Here is a 23,100-nt window from a genome sequence, read left to right on the forward strand (position 1 = left end):
ATACGTACGGTGAACAGAGAACCGTTGTACCCAGGCATTAGGGCACACATCCTGCATTGATTTGCAGTTTGCACAGCACCAGGGACTGGAGAGGAATTTCATGGAGCTTTGGCTCTGAGCAGTTTGATACCAGTGGAAAAGAAAGAACGATGAGGAATCAGCTTGCCTTAAACTGTGCTGGGTTTCAGGCATGTGATGGCAGTTTGCTGTCATTTTCTTTTTTTTTTTCTTTTGAGCTGTAGCAGCAGACTTCTATGCCGCGCCTGAACACAATCCCTGCATGCATTCCCTCCCTCTCTGTTTCTCTTGGCTCTTGTTAAACTCTACGGCTTGTCTTGTGGGACCTTTCCAATGAGAGAGCGAGAGAGAGAGAAAGGAACACCACTGATTTCTCTACAGTGCAAATTGAGCATGAAATGGGCAGTGTGGAAACGGCTAACAGGGCTATGGAGGCAGATCTTAAATGCTATTCATAGGCACGTTCATCTGAAGAAGCAGCGGCAGCAGGAAGAGAGGAGAGTGAGTGAACCGAATGTGGGGAGTTTAATTTGATTTTGCTAGCCTGGAGTTCTTGCATTTTGGAGCTGATGCCTGGAAGGTTTTTTCAATTAGCTGCTGGGAAGCTACGGAGAGACCTGGAACTGTTAGGCCTTGGCTAGGGATCCCATCCATGGAAAGAATAGATCATTGTAGCAGGGGTAAGTAGTACACAGCCTTTCAGAGATCCTCTATACTTGATGTAAGATCCTTTTTGTTTACTGGCACAATATAATAATAATACTAATGCTAAAATAAAAACAGCTGGAAGAATGCCTTAAGGATGGCACCAGATGCTAATGTGACAAGAAAGAATGAATCGGATTACAAGTTAACAGGCAGATCATTCTGTTTTCTTTGCAGAATGATCAGATGTAGTTTAAAGGGGGAGTTTACTGCATTTTTGTGTAGACTGTCTTGCGTTACAGATTTTAAAGCTCAGGATAATGCGAACTGTGGCTCTCCTTCCAGAGATTAACCTGTGGCCTTTTGAAAGATTTTTTGCACTGAGGAAGTCAGTTTGAAAGCCATATTAATGAGGTATAAGGAATTACCTGGCAGTGGGGCTGGGGAACATCCCAGTAGTGGTCTCCTACCTCACCTGAAGTGAATGACTGTTCAGATATATGTTTTCAAACTCCTAGTGCATCTTCTACTAATTAGAGAAATGAGGGGCCAGTAAAAAAAGGAGTGTATTGCATTTTATGGTGCTAGATGTGTTCCAAACTGTTGCTAATAATGCCTAGAACACTTCCTTTGTTATGAGGGTAGGTTTAACAAAGGTTTCTTTTTAAAATGAGAAGATTTTATAATTTATTTCCTTTTCTTTCATCTTTCGTGCATCTTTCTTTAAAAATAATCCTTGGAATGTAAAGTAATATCTATTGATAAAGAGAATGTTTATTGACTCCAAACTTTTATCTGGATAATTTTGTAAACCTTTATTACATGTTTCTTTTTGATGCAGATAGGTATGTATGTGAAACATAGATTTGGATAAATCTTTAATCAGGTGCAGGGACACATAATACTCAGATGCTGTGCTGAGAGGAACCATAGAAAAATATACAGTAGACATAAGTTTTACAAGATTGCGTGCATTTTTTCATTCATAGCCAGTAAATTATTAACCGGACAAAATCAGCATGTGGGCTTTCTAGGAATGACTTTGTCCACGTGTCTACCTTTGAAATTCCTGCCACAGGCAGCTTAGTCCTATTCCAAGCTCTCAATAAGCGGTGCAGATCAGTGCAAAGCATCTACAAGACCCCTGCAAAATAATTATGAGAATTAACCATTGCTCCTTCATTTGGAAATCGTAAGTCACTGTAAGCTTTTAGGATGTGTCGTAACTTCTCCCTTTCTGCTGGCTCAGCTCTCCTTGTCTTTTGTGTAGGAGAGTTGGACTTAAACCACTTCCTATTTCCTGCCTATCTTTGCTCATTGCTTTTCGTATGGCCCACTAAGCCTTTTATCCCTTGCACCCAGATTTGCATATGTGAATAAAGGGAATCTCTTTACATACTTTTTTTCCCTCTGTTGGTTGCGTCAGGCTGTGTGACACCTTTCATTTGAGTTTTTGGTTAGTGTGACAAGTAAGAGCTGGTGATACAGTACCTGTGTTACTCAAAAATCTGAGCCTAATATTTGCCATAAGTCAAAGAAACCGAGAGCGTTTTTGTGTTTTATTTATGTGTTTGTGTTTGGCTGAGCAGTCGGAGTAGAGTAACGAGGACTGTTTGGACTAGCTGCTTTCAAAATACTACACTGTTTGCATGGCAGTGCTTCTCGCACACAAAATTCAGCAGCTGTGAGATTTAAATTAATTACTTGGAATCTATTTGTTCGACTTGTGGCTTTTTTCTTGCGTTGATTCCTTACAACACACTTCTGTGAGTAGCCGGGTTTTCTGTTTGTTTCTTTCTTCCTTTCTTTTTTACCTTTCACATTTTAAAAGCTATGAATTCATCGGGAACAGCTCAATATGCTCTGGAGATCTAGGGGACAAACTCCTAACAGGTACTGTGCAGCTTAGTAAGAGTCAAATCTCAGAAGTTTGAAACAGAACAAGAAGTTCAAACCCCTCTGCCTGGCCCGGAAATGCTGTTTGCACAATGTGCTCTAAAAGGCACTTTCTGAAAAGACACTCAAATATGTGTTCAAACTCTTTTACATCAAAACCAAATCAAACCCTTCTGCTTGGGGGCTGGTTTATTGTACCTGGAGGTATCTGCAGGAGGAATTGCTGCAATGTTTGTAATTATGTTTTGTCAGCAGTGTAATATTAATGGGAACCTATACCCTTAGACATTTAACACATCCTTGCAATTGCTTTTATTAAGGAAATGTTTCATTTATGCAATATTGTTTTATGGAAAATGAATTTGAAAGAGATAACTTGTGTACCTCAAGATTTTTTTAATTTCCTCTTGCCTGCACTACACTTACTGCTTTCTTTCCATTCCTTGCGAGCCCTGACGTCTGTGCAGCAGGCCACATGGAGGCTACAGGCAATGCACTGATCATTGCTTTCCTCCAGCAAGGTTGGCCAGGTGTGCTTGGATGGGGTGTCAATGTTTCAGCATGCTCTGTGAAAATACTGAGGCTGTGGAGCAAGACATCACACATCCTCCTGTGCCTGTCAAAGTGGAATGCTCTGTTTTCGCCGAACAAGAAAACAATCATTTAATCAACAACATGCCATAATAGAGGCTCTGTATTTACTGAAACCAGATGCATTCGTCTCTGAGGCTGGGCTTACCCTACAAGCTTTCTTTGCAATAGCTGTGGTTTTGATTTCCATCATAGGTGTGCTAGCAAAACTGTTTTTTTCCTTTGTGTTGAATCCCACGGTATGTCTCCTGGTGGTCAGAAGGAATAGATGGAGTCAGTAACGGATTCTGTTCATCTATCTTCTAGTTCCTGATCCCTGAAGCACATGTCTATGCAGCAGAGTACATGCATGTTTACTCCTGTGCTTCAGGGCTGCTGGAGCCTGATTAGCGTGGTGTTGGGTATGCCTAATAAGCTCTCTTGAGGATGAGTTTGCAGAAGGAACACAATTGCCTGTACCCATCCATACTCTGAGGTATGCTTTGGCAGTGATTCCAAACTGTGGCCACAGTTACTGAATGCAGGGACTTTCCATGTTGTCACCATGTGTAACTGATTACTCCATTGTATGTCTGGCAAAGTACAGCCACCCTGTGTCCATGGCAAACATTTGTTTGAGAGCCACTGCTTAGTGTCATGTTTCACTGTTGTCTTCTGAAACCCCGGGGACTGGAAGCAGTTTCCCCCATGAGAAAAGGAGAAGAAAATGAGGTCATCACGGAAGCAAAAAACCATGCAGGAGAAGCACGGTTTGTGAAGCAAATCTGGTAGTAGTTCTGTATTTCTCCCATGTCTTCCCAAATTTCATTACGAGTGAGATAGTTTCTGCTTCATATGAAGGAGCCAGAAAATCCAGGTTTTGCCCAACTAAGGTGAAAACCAGTTTTCAGCCTAGTGGCTTTAATGTAAAAAATTCTCTCTCTAATAATGGATTTGGTCTAGTTTCTCTGATGGTCATTATTTCTATAGCCTGGAATGCATGGAGTGAGGAATTTTCTTAACGGTCAGTTCATATAAGGCTTTAAAGACAAACCCACTAAATTCCAATCAGAAAAACCCACGGGTGGCAAATTCAGCTTATGGAGCGTTCCAGGATGTTATGTCCTCTTTGCCAATCATCAAGTGCCCAAGGCACTGCTCTGCATCCGGCCGCGTGGAGGGGGTGTTCGTTAGTTTGTTTTTAATAACATCAGGTATTTTAACTTCTTGAAAACATTCTGTTTTCAGACCCTAAGAAGTTGTTTTTGCCTAATGGAGTCCCTAATGGCTGCATCTAAGAAGGTTTTATGAATATTTCATTGCTTATGAAGATTGACCTTCTTACACATTTAGAGGAAATAAAAGGGTGAGACCACATGAGAAAACATTTGCAACTTAATACAGGAAAATCTGGGGAGAGTATCTCTGATACGACTCTCTGAGATTTTATGTCTCAACAAGCTTAGGCATCAAATATACTTGGCTTAAGAATTAAAACAAACAAACTCCAGCAGCATATGCATAAGCTGCCTGCGTTGGCAGCTTGACCTGGAATCAGGGATCGAAAGTGAGATCTTTCCAAGTCATGCATTTCTGACTGCAGTAGGAGTCAAGTTCTGTCAAGGTTACTCCTGATTGCATCTTCAGAGAGGCACGAACTAGATCCCACTGTGCTTCATGTCCGAGAGCAGCGTTACAGTAGCAGTCTAGCATGGATAGTGTGGCGTGGGGAGGATCCACCCCTCCAAAACAGCATGTGAGATTGGAAAGGGTAGAAGTCGCGAGGAATTGCCTTCCATCTCCTCTTACTGTGTGCAACAGAAACGTGGCACTGGGAAAGTGTTTTGCCTGGTTTCACATTTATTTTGTATTGCTGGCGTAGTTGATTAATGTTCCTTAACATGCCTTATCTTTTACCCTTTGTGTAATTGACCGCTTTTAATACTCAGGGTGGAACTGTCTTGCACCAGCCACGACGGAAAACTTCAGAACATCAGGTCTGAAGCTGCTGTATTTGCAGTGGAGTCTTCCCTGGCACGTAGTTACGTGAGCACCCCATCCCCAGTACTGTGTATCATTGTACCTATGCAAATTCTTCCCGACAAGGGGATGCTTCTGGACCTGCGTATACACAAGCACCTAGTGAGCAAGATGTTGGTATTCATCACCAAGAAAACAAAATCATCATTCTCAGCTAGAGTAATGTAATGGAAATCAACACCTGTCAGACCGATGCTGATAACTTTAGCCAGTGCTAAAAGCTGTTGTCGAACTTCAGTCTGAAGCTGGCTACTGCTTGCATGTAGGTGCCATGTATTTTTCTCTCCGTTGGCTCTCGGGGGGATTCTTCTGCTTTGCCTGAGCAAAGGCAGTTGCCTGCTCTAAAGGCACGCCACTAGCAAAAACCTGTGAGCAGCAGTGGGAACAGCCTTAGTAACCTTTGTCCAGCATTACATTCTGGAATCGACCTCTAAATCAGATGCCAAATCCAGGAGTAGTTAAATCTCATGAGATGCCCCTCTTTTCTGCCATCTTAAAGTGGTGCCATTTGCCAGCTCTGCGCGAGAGGGTTCAGGTGGATGTGTACTTAAAAAGTTGCAGCAGCTTGTCACATCACAGGAGCTCTGTTTTTCACATGTTCTAGTCAGCATGGGTGCCCAGCATACTCTCCTCTGTCTTTAAAGTTATCCTCCGCAATAGTTTGGATTTGCGAAGGAACTCAAGGAGTGTCATAGCTGTTCTAGCCTCTCTCAGAAGTACCGAGATGCGCAGCATGCATGCATGACCTCATTGGAAGCTTATATTAAAAACAAAATAACAAAATAACCCAAAGGAGACCTGATCTCGTGCATATGAGGCACATATGGAACTATTATTGCATCCAGTATGATTAAAGCACTTCAAGGATCCTCCTGTGGAGATAGTATCTGCCCTTTTCTCTCGCTGTGCATATTTGTAAATGATGGTAGGATTTATTAGTCTTGAAGGTGAAGCTCAGTTGAAGGGGATGCTGACTGCTGAATAATCATGCTTCCATAGGAAAAAATGGTCTCGTGTGATTTGCAAGCTTAAAATAGTTCTGAAAGTAACTACAGGCAAAATACACATCCCACAACCTTTTAAATTTACTTAGTGCTTGTACTTGCATAAAATTCGGCCTTCTGAGTACACCTGCGATTTGATGTGAACTTGTGTCTGCTAGGAAGAGAATTTAAGCCAGCATTTAATTTCACCTCTATCGCTAGTATCCTCCTTACACGTTCCAGTGATGTTTTCTGTTGTAGTCTGCTCAATCCATGGGGGGAAAACAGGGTATCTTCATGGGAACCTTCTGCCTTTTTACTTTAGAGGTACATTTGAGTTTAATTTCAGCATCCAAATACAAAGTTGAACTATGCAGGGAGCTTCAGTGCCAATATTAGCAACTCATGTGGCCAAAATTAATCTATGTGATGCTTCTACACAGTTGTATCATATGCACTTTACAAAACTGACATGAAAATTCAGCCACCCTGGGAGGGCTTTCCTTGCATGTCTTTCACCCCGGCGCTGATTACAGTGGAGTGCGGCAGGCCTGCGGTGTTTCATTGATTGTCTGGAGATAATGTATGACATACCGTGCTCCGTGCAGTTCAGACGTGCAGTGATTTTGTCACACTGCGGTTAGCTTGGAGTAGTAATCTGTGTGGCATTACAGGAGATGCATTTTCTTTTTTGTCTTGTTGAGCTCTGTTTGATATTTTTGCTGCTCTTGGGTACCGCTTTTGAGATTTCAAAGGGATGATTTCAAATAGCAGTGAAGAAATGGAGTTTCAGATATAAAAATATTCTTTAAACGTGTCTTTCTTGTCTTCGCTTTTGTCATTACTTCAGGATATTTGTGCTTGGGTAAAGAAGCAGCTCCATCGGAAATGTTCTTTTCGTGCTCTGAAGCCACAGTTCAGTATGAAAAGGAGAAAGCAGGAGAAGATGGGAAACTATGTGGGAGTATAATGAGTACATTTAGCAAGATAAATGTGGAGAGAGGAAAAAAAGGCCAGATAAATACATTTATGCTGTCGGAGTAATTAGTTAGAAAATATTTCCCCGTGTAAAAAGATTTGCCAACCTGAAATTTCAAATATAATAAAATAATAGTTTGAGATATATCAAAAAACAGGTCTTGAAGGTGCCCCATTACAAGACAAGCGGATGTAAGTAATGGACTCAGCTAAAGGAAGATGAAGTGGTGTTTGAATCACCAGGGTAATTTAGGAGATAGTGGACGTATTGCCTATTAGGGACTGGAGCTGAGAGAGGTAATAAAAGCTTTTTCTTATAGTGAGCCTGCATCTCCGAGTTTGATCAGTGTTAAGCTTTTAATTTCTCTGGGATTTGTCCCAAGGATATTTGGGCCCTAGAATTTTTTTTTTTAATAAAACAGAGAAATATTTCACAGGAAAATTAGCCTCATATTTCTTGCTCTTGGCCATCAGACATACTTTTCACCCAATACATACATTCCAAAGTGATGCATAAAGGTGGCATTTGTCCTGTGGTTTTTCCCTCGTCTGATTTGCTAAATTACACAAACATCATAAATTAACAAGAGTACAGACATCAAGGAGACATTAGAAGTGTGGTGGTTTAGAAAGAAAAAAGTCTGTTCCTCATACTGTCAGAAAAAATTATCAGATGTAATAGTGGTTTGGAAACTTAATGAGCTTTTGCTATGGCTGAGTTTGAGCGGCAGAAATTTCAGTTGCATGTGTCTGGCTGCTTTCGCCAGGGAGTTAACCTTAAATTCCATCTCGGAAAAACATAAAAAGATTACCAGGTTTCCTTGGAACAATGACACATCCTCTGCCAGGAAAAGCATCAGCCTTTCCACTGACTTAAAACTCCTGGCGAAAGACACTTCAGCATTCTTGCCATCTCTTCTCTCCTCGAGATTTCTACAGATGTGGGCTGTGTTTGCGACGAAACCTGTCGAAGTTTATGCTTGCCCGCGAGGCTGATTCATTGCCATCTGCCCCATCACATCCTTCCGTGCTGGTGAGCTCAAACCTCCTGTGATCTCTTCCTCCCACCTTGACCACCGTGCCAGATGCTGCCAGTCGGTTGTGTGGGGTCACGGATGGGCAGGTTGTGGCATAAAGTGAAAGGGGCGGGTCTGCTAATGAGGCTTACGTTGCTTATACTTTATAGCAAACTTCTAATAATTTTAATATTATGAAGTATTGCAGTTTCTCTTAATCTGTAGCGAGCAGCTGTATTCATTTTATGTACTTAATTACTTTGGCCATGAAATGCATTTTTCGCGTGATGACAACGGGCGTTTGCGTTACATTATGCACAGGTAGGTGCAGTTTGCCCGTTGCTTCACAGCAGGTTTTATGGCGGTAAGGTGCGTATTACACTTCATGCGTGCAGATCACACCAAATCATGGGCAGGACTGTATGTTCAGGAACGCCTCGGTAGATGCACTTGCTGTTCAGGGGCAGGGACAGGCATGGATGGCTCTGTCAGCATCTTGGTAAGAGATGCCAGAAATGTATCTGATGGCTCAAGCTTGGTAATGGGTATGTGTGATTGCGCTTACATTTTGCTGGAAAAGCTAAATGTAAGTAACTGCTCCCCGTGGCTTAATATTGTGTCGATTATGTACTCGTAGTGACACTAAAACTTTTTGCAGGAGCCAGTCACCGGTGTGCAAATCCAGTAATGCATAAACTGTAGGCTTTCTGGCTTTCTGCTGGCTCCCAATCAGTGCATCGGTTTCAGAGGAATTTAGATAAGAGCTTGGGAGATGCTGTGTGCAATATTGACATCGACTCCAAGAGGTCCTGAGAGTTATTCCACAGGCTTTTGCTGCTCTCTAGAGTGGTCTTCCCAGGATATGTCCCGGGTCGGTGTAGGCTCCACACCTCTGACGTGAGATGGTTTCTTGGTGGACTGGTTTACTTAAAGCATGGTGGGGCAGGCAGGTTTGGAGTTTGGGAGGAATGATTCTGCTCCTTCTTCCTGGAAACAGATAGGGAGAAGATGTGGAGGGAGAAGGAATCAAGCATATTTTCCTAGCCTACAGTTTTAATTCTCTAATTAATTATCATCTAATTATTTAATGCCTTCCACATTAAATTCTAACCTTAACTCTTAATTCCATTGAGGGGTTGGGATTTGTTGGGTTTTCTTTTTCCTTTATTTTCTGTTCTTTTCTTTTTTTTTTAATCTTCAAAATTTTTTTAGCTGCAAGATTTTAAGCTTTAGATAACAACACTGTGCAAAATGAATTATGTCATTGGAAGCAAGGCAAGTCCACGGCGTTAGTTATCAAACACATAGGATAGATTTGCCAAAGCTTTTGTAACCTTCAAGTATGTGCTGTTTTGTGTGCCGGCTCTCTGCCAATGGCTCTGTGTTACTCACTGGTTGGGATACGTGTGTGCGAGCAAGATCAAGAGCAAGCGTTCATGGCTTTATGAAGCAGAAGTCGAAATAACCAAGTTTCATAGACAAATCAAATGTATGCTTCGCGAGCTTTGCACAAATTATCCTTTCTTCAGGAGAGCTGGTTGATGGAGTTAACGTCACTTGGCAAACAAGGAAAACAAGGAAATTAAAGCCAAAGCTATTTAAGTGAGCTTACTTTGACATCTGGGAGTCAGAGGCACAGCTAGGAGGAGCGGGCACAGCCCCATTGACCTTGCAAAAGCAAAGCCAGCTCTTACCTGGTGAGGATTTGGCACTTGAATTTAGTAGCCAACAATCCTAGTCTTGGCAACAGATTTATGTAGTGCTTTTCCTCGAAATGATTTTTAAAAGTTCTGGTGGTTTATAAGAGGAGCATACATAGCATAGAAACATATGAATCTCAAAAGTTGTATTTTTCATTATTTTTCTGCCTGTGGTCACACTGACAAGTGAAACATGCTCGTGAAACAGGGCCACTTAAAAGCTGCCTCTGCTCTAATTAAAGTTCTCTCCACAGTTGCTAGCCCTTGGTTTTTGGATCTCGTGTGGGGAACGTGGCAGGTCCCGTGCGCCTTCCAGACAGGTTCACAGTAGGCTTGAAATTGTGGAGCTCCAGACAAACAAATGAATCTTTAAAACGCCTGCTGCTTTGCTCCAAGAGCAGATCTGCCAGAGTTTGTTGCGAGGATTATTCTTGGAGGGAGAGCAGAAGGGAGCTTCCAAAGCCACTTCGGACAGGAGAGAAGAGTGTTTGTTTTGTGCTTGTTAACCCTTGTTTTGGAAGAGAAACGCACATGCACAGAATTGTACTCTGTAAAACTACCGAGCTTTTGAACAAGACTTCTGAATGTGCCATATCATAACTTACCTGTTTACTTTGTTGCTGTTTATCTCTGCAAGAGGAGTAACCGATAAATTATCCTCTGCAGGAGACTCTTGTAATCATGTCTTTATCTGCTAGCTTACTAGAGATGAGCTGCTTTTTCTCAGACAGTGGGAAGACCACATGAACTAGCAGCATTTTTAAGCCAGTCCTGCCTCTATATATGATCAGTAAAGTCTTGGCTAGCAAGCACTGCGCTTTTTGGTAAAACTGAGTATGAACCAGGTATGTAGCTTAATTTTGTCTTTCAAATTACTGAGGTGAAACTGTTGCTATTAGAGTGGATTGATACTGTGAGATCCTGATTGCTTCTTCAGCTGGCCTCCTGCTCTTGGAAATCTTTGCTGCTATTTGGTTTATTATCATTACCCCTTGTTTGGCACATCGTCGCGTTAGGAACGGCAGCTCTCGCTAGTCAGCTGCACAAAGCGACGCAGTGTGAATTTGCAGGTAGGTGAAGAGTTGCCTGCCTGCTCCAGGATTTAATACACTCATCAGTTCTTTGTGGGTGTGTGCAGAAAGGCAGAGAGGAGACTCACAAACTTGTCTCTAGCTGTGTAAAGACAAGTTTGAACGATACCTTGACATAGCGTTTACAGCACACCGCGTTATCCATACAACTGTTAAGGTGTGATGTGTTCATAGGACCATCTTTAAGGCCTTCTTTGTGTATCATAAAATGCTACCACTGAAAAGATTAGGATACCATAAACTTATGAAGTTAGTCATATCTACTTGTGCTAGCTAAGCGTACATATTCCAATAATAAATGAACCCAGCAGAACCTAATGCATCATAATTCTTTATCAGGTTTGGGAAGTTTGGCAGCTGTTTTGAATGTGAAAAATGAACATTTCAGATTATATGTCAAGCCATATATATAAAGTGTGCTGTTTAACGCTTTGATCAGTTACCATAAATACTATTTACAGATTATTTCAGCTATCTCAGGTGACACACATTGAAACTGTTACAGGGGTATCCTCGAGACCTTGCTGTCTTTGCTCTGTCCTTTAAGAAGAAGAAAATCAATTTCCCAGTTTGGAGGCAACCAAATTCTGCCTGTGAGTCACGTTCAGAGTCCGCTAAGGTCAAGAGAGGCCTTTGCTTTGTGCTCCCGGGATTTCAAATCAGGCCCAGGTACACCTCTACTTTCTAGGATGTTTTGTTTATAAGGGATGCTGCAGGAGGAAAGGCTTTTAAACATCATTAACATCCGTGGTTTTTGGAAGAGCATTAATGCATGTCTGTTAACAGAACAAAACAAAAATGGTGCCACATGGGGAACAGGGAGCATAAGCGAATATTCCTCTTCCAGGGTATTTTGCCGCGAGGACAGTTACGTTACAGGATAAAACCAATAGATTTTCCTGTGTAAACAATTCCACTCTCCCTGTCTCTCAGTAGGCACGAGGCTGGCTGCAGGAGGGGGAAGAGCCTTTCCCTTAGCTTTTACAACTTCACTCTGAAATAAGACAGATGCATATGTGTAGAGAAGTACAGTGGATTTAAAATGTCACTTCTCACTACAGTGAGTTTGTCTAAATGGGGACATTCAGAAGCATTAAAGTGGAAGCTAACTACGTGGGTGTAAAGTCGATGAACATAAATCAGTAGGTTAATCCTCGGGTAGGTATGCTCTTTCAGATGAAAAGTTTGCTGTAACTGAGTCGTCCTACACTCATGGACCTCCCGCCTACAGATGATTCACTTGCTATTTCTGGAGAGTTTGTGTATAGACTTGGCGTGACATAAGTCCAGGCTGGTGTGAATTACAGTATATGTAAGAGGAAAGGTGATGCAATGCAACCTTTGTCTTAACTTGAGCCGTACCTTTTTCTGCCCCACGTCGTGTTGCACGGAATCAGGCCTTGAATATGTTTGGGGAGCTGCTGCATTTGTATGTTGGCATTTTCATTGCCTGGTTGCTGGCTTGTCAGGTAAACAGCGTCTGCTGGAGTGAAGTGGAGCCTGCAGTTGATGTGCTTTAGCGCTGGTACATTTAAGGGAGGCAAGGCCTGAAATTTCATTGTGGGTTGATAGAGCAGGTGTATGTACCCTAAATAAGCACAGGGGAGATTAAAGGATGGAAACTTTTCTCCGTGAGTAGGAAACTCAGGTTTAATTGAACTGGAGCTCCTTGGTACCTTACAAACGTGGAAAAAATCTCCAGCCACGTATTAGCTTTCCTTTACTGCATGCTTTGTTATTTTGTTTTTCTTTGACTGTTAGTTTCAAAACTTAGTAGCACTTTAAATACGAAATTTGATAGCAAAGAATGATGATAAAGTTTGGGGAAGGTGCAATGCAGAAATAAATAACGGTCATATTTAATCACATTAGTGGCAGCAGGCTACATGCTGTTCCACACATAGAAAAATCATTCTTACAGATCTTTAAAATAGCCTCTTTCTGGAATTCAGTTTTTTTTTAGTGGAATTAAGCTCACCATGTGAAAGATCCCCCACAGCAGTTAGAAAGATTTATGTCTGGGACTGTATTGCACACCAACCTTATGAGGATGTGAGCGTGCGTAAAAATCTTTAAAGTTCTCACTGGAAAGCTTTACAGAAGAAAGCTCGCCTTGAAGGGAGAATTTATAGGTGGAGCGAGAGGCTGTCTGGAAGCCGAAAAAGAGAGCGTGCTGAGAAAGTGGTACAGGAGAAGCTGCAACAGTGGCCGAGGGAAACATTTCATGGGTTTTCTAGAGCGGCGATTTATGACAGAGTAAAGATAGTGTCCAAATGGAGGTGACACTGAGTGGATTTCATCTTCAAGAGCTTGCACAGTGTTGTAAGACTTCCTGTGTCCTTCTAGTTGTGTAAAGAGCAGCCTCGGCGAAAGGCTCGTGGATGTCCCCAGTTAGGTACAATTTTTTTTAAGCTGCCCTACACTGTTAGGCATCAGTGCAAACTTGATTTCTGATACAAATCCTTTGATGGAAAATTTGTACTTGCTCGCCAAAAAGGACTGCCGCAAAGCGGGAAAAAGTTTTATGTGCATAACCAGCAAGAGAGAGTGGTGAGCATTTGCACGTGCTCTCTCTCTCTTCCTCTAAATACATTTGATGCTGTAAAAATATAATAAATTATGGAAATCCAAAGACTTTCTTTGGTTCAGAAATCTTTTTAATTATCTGCAATCCTGTATACAACCATCAGAAAAGAAATTAGTATTCAGGAAGTTATGTCTGGTGAAGACAGAGTGCTGAATTTGTGTGTTCTGTAACTTCCTTACAAAGAGGAGAGAGATACTGGCAAAATGCGAAGTTAAGTTCACTCTGGGTATCAGTGGTCACTCATATGTAAGCGAATTTTGCCTTCCATCTCCCTCTTTCTCAGGAGGTACGTGCCTCTAATCACGTGCTTCTGATTTTCTCTTGCTTACATTCATGAAAATACAGCAATTTGTGATTTTTCTCCTCACTCTTACCTTTATTTCTACTTTCATTTGTTGTTGCGTTTGTTTGGTCTTAGCTAATTATAATTTTTTTTACAGACTCAAATTTTTATGTACGCATTTTCCGAGAGAGCGAGTGTTGTTCCAAAAGAACTTTGTGTAAAAAGTCCTGGACTCTTCCTCAGTGCTTTCTATTTTTAAGCTGACATCATTTCTGCTTAAGAAAGAAAGCGAATAACTCTTCTGGCAAGTACGGCAGTGCTTTCACTGTGCACTTTAATGTCCATCATATAAGGAGTAAAGATAGCAATGATGGCTCTGTGTGTGTGCGGAGAGGCTGAGATACCTCAGCCTGTTCCGTGCACCTTTAAGGGAGTGTTCCACGGTTTGCTCTTCCCGGGGCTCTGCACTGGATAAGGATCTCTCTCTCTTTTATGAAACAACTTTTTGGAAGACTTTTCCTTTTTTTATTTGCTTTGCAAACAGTCTTAATTTGCTTATGATCACTTGGTAATTTCTGTTTTCAGAGAAGATCATTAAATGTAAGCCATTTTAAGTATAGGATACCAAGACTAGTGGGAGTAGCAGGACTAGTAGTAGGACTAGTCAAGGCACTCGGTACATGTACAGGAATGACACGGTTAAATCTCTCCTCACTGCTCTGAAAAAAAGCACATCCTGATGTTGTATTTAGTGACTCTGTATGTGATGAATGGTGCCATAAAGCTCTCTGTTGTGGTAAATTGCTTGACAACACCGAAATTAGGAGATATGTTTTATTATCTAATGTCTGCCTGAACACATAAAATAAAAAATGAATAAAATTGGGGGAGGAAATCACTGTTATCTGATACATGAATATTTATAGAGATATTTTCAGTGAACAATTAATTTTGCAGATTTTGAAGCTAGAGGCTTAAGCCCTGGCTCGAACAGTTTGCCTTCCTATGATTGCTTTATTTTTGAACCATATTTTTATTTTTAAACTGTCAGGTGAGGTGCCAAAATCCAATGGCATTCGAGGGTCTGTGTAAGCCATGAATGCTGAATATTTTCTATCTGACAACTCCAGACAGACAAGCATTTCCCTGACTCCCTGATACTCAGCATGTCTTGGAGCAAGTTGATGTGAATGTTGTGCTTCATGCATTATTACATGCCTGGTTTATCCCTGCTCACTGACCTGGTCTTTCTCTCTCTCTCTTTTCTCCACCCCCTCCCCGCTCCCGCGGTGTAGCTTTCACTCCCGGAGGAACAGAATGAAGTAACGAGAAACGGCTGTGAATCCAAGGAACTGGTCTACCTTGTACAGATCTCTTGTCAGGTAAATGCCATATTTTCTCCCCCTACCTCATTTTGCAGACTGTATCGCATTATGTTTGGCAACACAGCCTCGTAATATTTTGATATGACGCTTTTCTGCGGCACGTGTGGTTTCTTCTTCACTAGCTCGGTCCTCCAAAGGATGCTGTCTGTGGTACTGCGACCAGCTAATTTTAAGAAAAGGAGCATCGAGGGGAGAAAAAGGAGGCTGTTCAGCAAATAATCCTCGCTATAGTTTGTGCAGAGCTGCACGGTGATTAGCCTACAGACACAAGCGTGCATGCTTAGACTATGCGTACGTATGCCTGTCGGTTGTGGGGGGAGTGTGCGTTGACACACGGACGCACCAGATACATAAACAGAGGAAGTACGTGAGGGAGAATGCCGGCCAGTATTTTTGTTGATCAAGGCGTGCTGCTGGCAGCCGGGAGATGGGGATTCTTGGTCTGTTCCCAGTTATGTCTCCAGACATCTGGTATGAAATTCTTTCACTGCCTCTGCTACTGTGGTATCAAAATGCTTTGGGCAGATAAATCTGCCGCTTCGTACCACAGATTCCCCGTCTCCTAACACGGGGATAGTGACTTTGTAAAATGCTACGTAATAGGTTATGTTGAATGAAATTGTTGTTTGTAGGAGACACATTACATTGACAAATTCAATTGAGAGTTAATACCTGTGTTTGGTCATTTTTCTGGTCTTAACATAGCAGATCTTTTCATGATTCATCTCGGCACTTCTTGAGCGTCCATCTTATCAATTTATGCTGAACATTTATGGGAATCACTGTGGTGTCTGTCTCTCTTTTTAAAGCTCTTCATGTGATTCTGCTGACATTTCTCAGGTACTAAAAGGACGTGTATGGAATAGGCACACCTGTGTTGCCTACATGTGAATTGTGTGTGGGGTAGGGAAGTGTTTGCTGTCGGATTGTACCAGCGTAGTGGCATTAGTACACACAGAGACAGGTTGTGAATTAGCAGTGTACCTGCTCTTCTGCCCTGACTCTGTGTGCACACTGGTGTAGCATGTTCAGAGAGAGCTGAGGAGCGAAGCATCCTGCTCTGTTTTGAAGGAGGAGCTTGGCACAAGCGGAGCTACAGCAGTGTAGTTAGTGTGATAGAAACACACAGAATAATTCCTCTCTGTTGTCAGCTCTTACAATGCAAGTACGCACATGCACAATGTATATATACATGTATATATAAATAGTGCTCTTGGGAGAGGGGAGAGAGGCTGAAAGTGAACATCTCTTAAAACTGCCTGTGTTTGGGCATTTTGCTGGTACTGTTCTAACCCAGCTGTAGCCAGTTTCATACAAAATAATCACTTTTCAGAAAAGCAGTCCCAGCTAACAGGCAGCACAGCAAAATTTAATGGTGGACAAATGTCTGTGTCCCAGCCAAGAGCAGTACAGTGACCGAGAGCGCAGTTTTTCAGGGGACTTAAGGAAATTGAAATTTTGATATGTTTTAAGTCCTCACGTTGGGGACTGCATTCGCAGTGCTTAATGCAGAGATGAACCTTGTATTCTTTCCTGGCTATTTCAGGTGGGCCTATAGAAATGCCAATATTTTACAGAACAGTTTTTCTCTAACCCTGAAGCATACCACTTCTGATCTTTCTATCTACCTTACTGACGTCTCTAAAGAGTACCAGGACACCTTCAGGGATAATTGTGTCCTTAAACCCTGCAGAATATGTTCGTGGAGGGGCAAGCCCCAGGAGTAGCAAGTAGCCGGTGCACAGCATGCAAGGCATTGATGGTGCAGTGACTGGAGTGAGCCCAGCTGTCCAGCAGCTTGTCTGACACTTCTGTCAGACTCACGGATGCTTTGCAGGGATGTTTCTGAGACTACAGTGCAGAGATTTGGTTTGTGTGGGGACAATGTGGTGAATTCTGTGCCTTGGCTAAGGAAGATGCTACAGCAAGACTTAACTGAGCTGCTGGCCAACAGATCCAGAGGCTGTTAGCCATACCCAACTGCTGAGAAGTTCTGTTACCTTCTTTTTCAGTGTTACTAAGCTAAAATGAAACCACTGGGAGTTGACCTCATCACTTTAAAGGACGGGCATAGAACCAGTCACCTTTTTTTTTTTTTTTTTTTTTTTTTTGTTAAGTAATCCTTCTGGCTAGCTAGAATTGTTCCCCACCCCAAGTCTGTGATTCAGCTCTCACGTGTTAGTCTATGTCGCTGTCTCTCAGATACATACAAAGCTGAGAAACTTGTGGCATCTGGATTCAATGAGTGGAAAGGAGCTGCACAGCTGAGCATCATTTCTACCGTGGAGATACTTCACCCCTGACATCTCATGGCCTCTCCTAATGTCCAGGGAAAGATTCCATGCTGTCACGCGTTGGATACCAGCGGTGTCTGGATGGGTTTGGCTCCGCTTTAGAACTGAATGGGAGGTGTGAAATAGCTCATGGAATGATAGTGCAGTGGGGAGAGATTTTGGCAGGACGCATCTGTATCAGGCCAAAAATATTGAAGAAGGGAGAAAAAAAGCCTGTAAAGCAAATTTCACTTTGCTCGCCTTTTGGATATGCTACTAGCATTGGTGTTCAGCCTACTGCAGCAGCTTGCAAAAATCTCCTTGATTTCTCAGATGGACACAGAGAAAACAAAGTCTGATAATTAAGGCTAAACCCATATAAATTTGCAAGCTTGAAGATATTTGTGATTTGTTGCAAAAACAGATAGCATGGAGAAGAGCAAGGGCATTTGGCCGTCCTGGCAATTTTAGATTACGGACCTTAGAGAAATAAGCTAAAAAAACTAGCTTTGGGGTTGAATGCATTATACTGCTGTGCCTTGCCCGGTTTGGCCTGTGCAGATACAATCTGTGTGTTGTGTGGTCCATAAAAAGACATTTATTTAGTCATTTCACTCTGTAGCAGACAACAAAACCAAAGCTTTTGAACATCAGACTTTTAAAACATCCAGCTTAGTCTTAGCTGTGTTTGGCAAACTACAGTTCAGCATTTACACTAAAGAAATTCTATCCTGTTCTTTCCCATCTATAAGTATAATTTTAGTGGTGTAAAGAGAATTATTGTTTGATGCCTATTTTGCAAAACCTTCCCAGATAAGGTTTGAAAAAAAATGGGGTTTGGAGTTGTATTTGTGACACATTTCTGCTGCAAGTCAGCTTGTGAAATACAAGCTTTGTGTGAGGTTCAGAGGGTTTTTCTTTAAGTCTCTATTCAGTTTTTCTTCTACTTAAAGACCTCAAAAAATTAATCCAGTTTATTAGCTCTTAAGAAGAAGTGGGAATATATAGAGAGCCGTTCCAAGTGTTTCTGAAAAGTGGAAAGATAGGATTCTTCTTTTGATTTCTTTGAACAAATTTTAAGCATGAAAACTAACAAATGACAAATGTAGGGTTTTAAATCTTACTGGAAAGAGCTGATGATAGGGGGGTTTTGTTTTGTTTTGTTTTGTTTTTTAGAGCAATGCAGGTGGGTTTTCCTTTTTTCCAAGTAAGATTGCACTGTTTAACTTTCACTCGTTCCTAGAAGATTGCTTTCAGGACATGTACAGTTACTGCTGTTGAAAGATTGCTATCATTAAAATAAATGCAAAGAAAATCCCTTTCTGTGATAAAAGAAGAGATGGATGGATGGATGAATGAATGGAAAGAAGACTTCTGTAAACAATCTACAAATGCTTGGAATCTGAGGAAGGATTTTTGGGAAAAGGAATAGTGTTTGGAGTTTGCACTTTCCCAGAGTGCAGACAGTATGTCACGTGCATTTCTGCTAGGGAGGAAGATGTCTCTGAAGAATGCTAGAGACTGTTTTTTGCGTAAGGAAACAGAGAAGCATAAAATCCTGGGAGAGGTGGTGTGAAGACTGTAGCTGTGAACCTCTGAACTCTGTAGACAGTAATTGCAAGCCTTAACAATAAGCGTGGTCCTTAAAGGACCACAGGGAATGTCTGAAACCTTTATGAGTTTATGCTGTACCTGTAGGCTGTGAAGGCCCATTGACAGTGTTTGCAATCCTTGCTAAGTTCCACGGGGATAAGCAAAGAATTTACAAGGTCTGCAACACATTTAAAAGGGGTTACTATGTGTGTGGAAAATAAATCAACAAAAGTAAGAGCCTGCAAAAAGGCTGAAATAGGCTAATCCATCCAGCATGTTTTGTCGAATTGTAAAGCAGGCTGAATATCTGCCTTTCTAATGTTTTTGGATTTGTTTGTGTGACATTACAGCAACAACTACCTGCATAAGTATTATAACATAAGAATGGCTAACCTAAGCTTTTCTTTTGAAAAATGAAAGAAAAATAAAACACATGCAACACTTATTACAATGTGAAATTTGCTGTATTTTTACACTACAAACATCCTTTTTTTGTGAAATTTTGAATGGCAAGGAGAGAGCAAGAGACGGGTTGTAAAAATGTTCGAGTTCTAAGGGAGACCTTAAAGTCTAGCCATCTCTTGTGTTTTTTGTTGTTCGTTTTCATTATCACAGGTAGGTTGTTGAAACAGAAATGGCAGGCAGTAGAAAACAGAAATGTCAGACCACGCAAGCATGAATGATGTTCAGAAACATCTTAGGACTAGATCTCATGGCAGACCCTTAAACACAGACTGGCTGTTGTGATCTCAGAACCGAGCCACACTACCTTCTCTGTTTCCTACTTTTCATGGGATAATACCAACGTCCTGCAAAGGAAGCCTCTTTCTGCTGCAACTAAGGTAGATTTCTAAGGCTGTTCTCAAAGCACGAAGCTCTCATGGTCCAAGCATGGGTTTTCTCCATTTTTCTGCTCGCATTTGCAGACCCCACACTGGCAGCAAGTTGAGCCACGCGCCTTTGTTGTACAGGATGCACAGTACTTTGCCCTGTTCCTGTTTTTTGTTCAAGGCAGCCATTGCTGTCTGTGCTGTGTTCATTTTGATTGATAGAATAAGGTCTCTGATGTACTAGATGAAGGCATTTACGCAAATCTATGCCACTTGTATCTCCCAGCTCTGCCTTGCAGGAGATTCAAGCCTGGTATCTTCTGTTTGAAGAACAGTATTTGCAAAACTCTGAAGGCAACCCCATCCAGCGTTCCACAGCTGGAAGCGTGGTTGCAATAATAAGTGCTTCAAGGGCAGCGGAGAGAATGCCAGGAAAAAATGGGATCCAAGTAGGAAGAACAGACAGGACTCCCCATCCTGGGTGGTTTGTGGGGAGAGGAGCGTGGAATATATTTTCACAGAAGCAAATGTCTTACTCAGACTGCTAAAGTATGGTTTGCTGGTTCTGTCTGCCTGTGATAGTCCATACTAAAAACCACAAATTGCTTGCAGTAGGATTTTTGAGTCAAAACATTCAAAAACCTTTTGTATGATTGTTTTTTGTCTTGAAGGCTTGTTCTTTAATATATTAATAGTTTAGTCTTCTGTGATTGAAGCTCAAACACCTAGAGAACAGTTACTGAGTAAGTGCTACTAACGTTCCTCCTGTGAAAAGCTACAGTTCTTTAAACAGATGACTCTAAGGGACAGATTCTCACACACATATATACTTGTGTGTGTTTTATATAAGTATAAAAAAAAAAACAAGAGGAAAGCTGGTCTCATCTTTGTTAATGGGATATAACTATGTGGAGCATCCAAGCTGGATCCTACCCAATGCAAAATCTGTTTTCAGAATATGTGTTAACCTGCTTCTCCTTTCTTAATATAGAATTTTCTGCCTTTGTTGTTTAAAGAAGACTTTGCTAAACAAAAGCAGTTACTGTGTCCTTTTATTGAGTAGTAAATTCAGGTAAAGTTTCACATTATGCCTATTGCAGTCTGGCTGCAGTCTCCTGTCCCTACCCATGCATTCTCACCCGCCTCTTCCACCTGAGGGCTAGTGTCCATGTAGCTGCTGGATGAGTCCTACCAAGGATGAAAACAAAATCCACCCCATGGGTGGCGGAATACTTCAGTGGTGGTGCAGCTAAAGTGAAGCAGGTGTAAAATGAACATGCACCAAACTGCAAGGGTACGCTCTGATTTCGTAGCGCGCTAGGTGCTTTTTGCAAACTGCATATAGGGACCCTCAGAATGTCTTAAAGCTTTGTCTGCTCAGAAGGGCTCAGGAAAAGTTGCTCTGGTTTAAAATGCATTAAAATGCTGGTCACCGTCATGGCCTTTCCCCCCTAGCTTGTTTTCTGTACTTCTTTTCTGACACTTGGTACCACTTGCCTAAAGATGACTGCAACAAAATGCCTAGAGAAATGTAACTTCCACTGACAAGTTTGCCCATGAGAGTTAGGTACCTCACATGTTTGCGAGTGTTTGAAAATCCCTGTTGTGCTACTGGGTGTTTATTTATAAGCCCCCCCCCAACTTTTTAAAACCTCACCATAGGCCTTTATGGGTTGAATAGTTTTCGTCTATCCTTCCAGATGTTCACAAATGTTGAAACCTCTGTCCCAAGCATTTCTCGGGTGAGGAGGGCTGTTTTACGTTAGTCAAAAGAAAGCAACTAAAATCCTTTTTTCTACAATGCTAATCCATCACTTGATGTTCTGTGCTTGAATGGTTGATCTTAGGTCATATACTACACGCCTTCTGCTCTCAACAGCGATAAATAAAAATGAAGTGACAATAGTAATGTGGATTAATAAAGAATGTATGAAGCTGGCAAGCAGCCTGAAAAGTGCTCTTGGGCTGTGTTCAAAGCTCAGGCGATGCCAAAGCGCTGCCAAGGTGTAGTGTCTTTGAAAAACTTGGGTCTGTTCCAGGCTTTTCAAAAGTAAACTAGCATCTGTAGGGAAGAGGGAAGGTATTGAACTGCATTAGAAGCCTTTAAGAACTGCATAATTAACATCTATTACTCTGTAGCTGTTGCGATAATACTAAAGGATAAATTAATTCATTAATTAGGATAATAATCATTAAGGACAAGGATATGACTGACTGTTTTTTGGAGTTTTGCTGCGAAACACTGATTTGGGTAGGGCAGCCCTCAGCATCAAACAGGATTAACACTGTGGTGTGCTGTGTCCTTTTCCTTTTTTAAAAGCGTATTGCACCATACCCTCTGTTCATCATGAGATTTGTATGTAGCTCTGCGATCGTTAATTCACATGAGTGGTTCAGACATGCAACAGTGGAAGCAGCAGTTTTGAGGTGAAGAGGATTTTTGTCCGGTTGACTTTGCTGCCTTTTATTCTGAAGCGTACAGTCAGGCAGTCGGCAGGGTGTCTGCACTGGGATCTAGGAGATGCACCAGCAGGAAGACTTCCAAGAGTTGTGCCATTTGCTTGCTTTGGCCGTATATTGCAGTATATTTGTGCTCTTTGGGACTGTGGAATGGAAATACAGAAGTTAGCTGTTGTCTTCTGTGCTACACAGGAGGAGGTAATGAATCCAGGAGCAGCGTTGCACTGACCTACAGCGGCATCCGTGTGTCATCGGGGCTCTGGGGTTTCATTGCCCAGCTGATGGGACTTGTCCTTCACTTCATTCCCAGACACAGAGCAGATTCAATACCCTTGTGTGTAAATCTATCCACTGGTAACAAGAGATGAAAAATGATTGTAGTTCTTAAACTTTGGTATTTAATTTCTCCATTCATGGCGCTCTGATTTTTTCTCTATTTAAATACGTATTGTGAAGGAAAAGGGGTCAGCATGGTCCTTTCTTGTTCTTGACTCTGGATGCTTGAGATGCAGTAACAGGGTTCTAGCTGTGCATGGATTTTGAACTGAATGATTTATTTCTTGAGCGACGCTACAGAGAGAAATGCTGTCATGGAACTGCTTGTAGAGCACATTCCTTCAGCAGGTGCAAATTTAGGTGCATTTCAAGCTGTCCCTTCAGTATACCAAAGATAGAGGCTTGCTGTGCTCTCTGTTAATGGCTTCCACAATAAGCTCTAGTGAAGAAACAGTCTGGTGAATTTATTTGAGGTT

Source organism: Pygoscelis adeliae, unplaced genomic scaffold (genome assembly GCF_000699105.1).
Source record: "Pygoscelis adeliae isolate BGI_AS28 unplaced genomic scaffold, ASM69910v1 Scaffold224, whole genome shotgun sequence".
NCBI classification, from domain to species: domain Eukaryota; kingdom Metazoa; phylum Chordata; class Aves; order Sphenisciformes; family Spheniscidae; genus Pygoscelis; species Pygoscelis adeliae.